This window comes from Epinephelus moara, chromosome 22, assembly GCF_006386435.1.
Source record: "Epinephelus moara isolate mb chromosome 22, YSFRI_EMoa_1.0, whole genome shotgun sequence".
NCBI lineage: Eukaryota > Metazoa > Chordata > Actinopteri > Perciformes > Serranidae > Epinephelus > Epinephelus moara.
In genome coordinates, this window is record NC_065527.1 from 33,218,009 (window position 1) to 33,222,640 (window position 4,632).

Below are 4,632 nucleotides of genomic sequence, written 5' to 3' on the forward strand. Positions count from 1 at the left end.
ATTGAGGCTTACATGAACCACGTGACCACTCTAAAGCCCAACACAGTTATGATCACAATCATTACAGTGTTCATCAGGTCTACATGGTTGAATATGTTCAATTAAGAGGACATGATATAGAGCAAGGTGTCTGTAGGGCACAACAGTTCAAATACAACTTAAAATAACCTTTGTGGGACCACTTACAATGCAATTTGTTTAATCTACTTCACAACCTCAGTGTGAGGGCCATGATTTTCCTTTCTGGTAAGAATTTTTCTTTGTCAACATTTTAGTTCACAGATAGTCACAGTATTTAATGTATATAATTACTACTTCATTGAATTAGACTTTGTTAGACCTGAAATACATATTGTTGGATTAAAGAGGATTTTAATAAGGCCACTTATGAACCCACTCTAACCATTAAACTGTTTTTATTAGGCCTATCTAACATATTTGGGTATTAGGCAAACTTCATCCTACACTATTGGTGTCTATTTCCTGCTTGACTTGTATATATTTTTGTCCTTCTTGTATTTCTCTTTTTATTTCCTCATTGCTTGCACAATCTCATGATGTTTCACTGCTTGTGCATGTATAAGTTAGTGACAAATCTTGAATGAAGTGTCATGAAGACAACAAGTTTCTTGACTTACTCGTATGCTCTTCTTGCTGTACCTCTTCTCCTTGTGAAGAGGTGCTCATTCTCCATCCTCCACCTGATGAGCAGCTCGGTCTGCTCGTCTGTCCCTGAGGAATACACATTTAACTGGAATGAATATACGTTGTAGAATGGTCGTGGAGGACATGTAACCTGACTGTTCTTTGGGTCTGTCCCCTGTCCCCTCTCACTCATGTAACATGTAACATGAGGTTTTACAGCTGTACACTTGTGATGTGACAATAGTGTTTTTTCTGATGTCTGATTGTTGGCCTCATAAATGTCGCTAAATATTACAGCAGGGCTGTACAGTGCTATAGTCTTTATAGCATATGCTACTAGAAATGATCGTGTGCTAAGTGATATCTGTATCTACTGCATATGTGCTGGTGAGGTTTGCAAGATATTACATCCAGGGTGTCTGCAGAGATTTAAAAAGTATTGAAAGTTGATAAATCAATTTAGTGAAAATTTAGGCCTTTAAGTTTAACATAGTCTAATATTCCTCTAATATTGCACAGTTGGTTTGGCATCTAGAGGTCACATGGTCAATAATAGCTTTATATGGAGAATAATAGCTTTATATGAGTTTTTTTTTACATTTAAAAAAATCCTCAAAACTTATACATAAGATATATTTCAAAAATAAGTGTTGTGGCATGTGAGGAATATTAGCCTCTATGTTAAACAGTTGGTTTGACATCATTCATTCAAATGGTTTTAGCATATAATAGATATTTACTTTTCTTCTGAATGTCAAACGAATGTGAATGTCCAATATCAAACTAACTTAATACCGGTATAAAACAGACCGCTTTGTTCATAATCATATTAGCAGAAATACATTTTTGACCAATGAAAACTGTGTGTGTTGATAATTGTATATATATATATATATATATATATTTATACATACAGAGAAAAGACGAGCCAGCTCTAGTAACATAGACACCCCGCTGCCGTTTGAGTCTGCTCCGTACGACAGCCATGGGGCAACACCAAAGGAGTCGTAGTGAGCGACCACGACAATAGTGGGCATATATATATATGTATATATATATATACATACATATATATGTATATAACCGGCGGCTGCCGTTGCTCCGCCATGATGTTTTGAATCTTGCCGGGCAGCGACCACGTTGCTCCGCCATGATGTTTTGAATCTTGCCGGGCAGCGACCACGTTGCATTTAAATAGGAGACTGATGATGGCGGTAACATGCCGTGCAACATCTACAATGAAGTAGAAGACGAAGAAGAAGCCCGTGGTGCATTTTGGGTAAGTAGTAGCCCTGTAGTATACTCTGCCATCATACTACAATGTAGGCGTGTTTAGTAGGGGTGGTAGCATACTACTCCTCCCTACTACGGTTTCAGACATACTACGTACTAATTTGGTCTACTACAATCCATACTACTTGGCCTTTCGGACGCAGCCCGAGTCATCGCTAGTCTGATGTGTCTCGGTGGGAGGCCGGCGAAGAAGCTCCAGAATGTTCTGTAAGTACCTAAATATTATTGCGGTCGGTGCATTGTAATAATTGTAAGTACATTGAGTAAGTACAGTGTTTTTGTCGAAGTTCAGAGGCTGTATGTGTGTGCTCAGATAAGGGTGTGTGCCGGAGCTAACAAGCTAGCTAGCTAACGCTAGCTAATGCTAACGTAGTTAATTCCAGTTGTCGCAGCTTCGTCTCAAAACCTTAAAAATGGATGAGACCCTGGAACTAGTGATGGTGAGATGAAGCCGCATGAGGCATTGAAGCTTTCCAGCAAATTGGTTCTGAAAAGGGTTCATTTCTCGAGGCTTCATGTGCACACAAAACCACCTGCTGGCCAAAGTGTGTAAGACAGGCAGCTGTGATCTTAACCATGTATTCTGTGATACTCGGTATTTTGTGTCAGTAATGGGTGTTGGGAATGACTATTAATAATAATAATGATGATGACGATGATTATGATGATAATAATAACAATAATAATGATATATAATAATAATAATAAAAAAATATATGACCATGTAACTTTATTTTTATCAATATAGTGTATTTTCTAGTGAGTATATCAGGACTATACTGTATCAAATACATGTACAATAAACTGTTATTGTTTTGTGAATGCATCCTATGTGTATAAACCAATAATTTGGCCAAAAATTGTATTGTGGTGTAGTGTCATATAATATAATAATGGCAAAAGGGGTAATATTCGTGTTCTGTGTCACTTCTGTGCAAACCTCACACCAAGATCTGAACCGCTTCCCGAACCAGTCACATGGTACAGCCGGGCAGCGAGGCTTCGGACGTCATCAATGATGTCACTCGTCTGAAACGCTACAAGCCTCGATACGCGCATCGCGGAAACTCTTCCTGGATTACTCGACACATGCTTCGAAGCATCGGCACGCCACGTAACATCGCTACTTAAAATCAAACCTCATCTTTGGTGAATGACAAAAGCCACAGACACGTGAGCTTATGCAAACGAGAAGTACACAGCTTGTCTTTGTTTTTTAACTTTATTTCAGCTTGGCTGCTAACACAGAAGCTAACTGATGTCATCACGTGATACGTGCCTCTCCCCGAGCATTCTGGGTAGTGAAGTCCCTTTTAATACAACAGCATTTTACTTGGAAATTAACTTGTGTACTTATTACCTCAAACTCAAATATTGAAATGAAATGCACAGTCTTCTTTTAACAAAATATTTACCACATTAACTGAACATGAATATTAACAATCCTTACAAATAAAAGTTTCTTCAAAATAATTCTCAAGTGTCGTACACCGAAAAACACAGATCATGCAAGCCCAGAATGCCTACTTAGTTACATTAATGAATAAGAGAAGATGCAAAATGTTGTTGTAATAAGAATAACAGTAATATAGATAATGAAAATGATGATGATGATGATGATGATAATAGTAATAATAATAAAGATGATAATAATAATTAGAAAGCAAATATCTGAAAAAATAATATAGCCTGCTTTATATACAGGCACACTATGTATATTTCAGCTTCAACAGTCCAAAATTCTCTTCTCTGATAAATTATAATTAGTCTGTTAGTTATCTGTTATCTGAAATGTGTACAATTGATGTGAATTCATTTCAATGAAATTAATGTAAGATGAAATCAATAAATTAATAAAACTTAGGTAAAAAAAAGGTATTTTCATTTTTTTAGCGGCCGGGCCAATGAAAATAGTAGGGAAGTAGGGACGAAATGTTATATTGAACCCTGACATACAAAGTATCTTAGATGTTTGATTCTTTTGCTGGTTGCAGCACTTTTCAAGATGTGTATTTGACTGAGGTAGTATAATGTAGTTTCTCTAGCTTTGTTATGCAGCAAATGGAGCTATATATTTATGCAGACAGTGTGCTCAAGTGCATGGCTTACAGATTGCTTATGCATTGCTAACGCATTTTGTCTTCCTTTTTTTTTTTTTTTTTTTTTTTCTACCTGTCTGCATTGGTCTTCGTAGCTTAGTGCCACAAAAGGGGTGTAAGCTTCTTATGAAGATTGATGCACTGTTAATCTTGCAGTCAAGTATTTTATACCCATACTGTGCGTGGTTGTGACTGTCACCCACCCTCCCTGGAGACTAGCCTATCAGCCTTTATTGGAAAAACTTCCTAATATGAGCCAGAGAGGGCCGTGATACACCAAAGTGTGTCAAGGGGAAAGTAAGGAACAAGCAGGGGGGATTGAGGGGCAGGTGCTTAAGTCCTGAACAAACAAACAAACAAACAGAGGAGAAACAGGCAGTGTAGCTGATGTATTGCGGCCTTGAGGTGGTTGTGCTCCATACAGATTATCAAAAATAAACATATACATGTCTACTATACTGCACTGAAAAACAAAAAACAAAAGAGAAGTCTATACTGAACACCAAAAATGTGAGAGTCCTGGTGGAGGAGGAAAGCCCGATTGTGGAGAAGAGTTGCCAGCGCAGTGTGGTAGGTTCGAGAAGCAAGTGGGCCC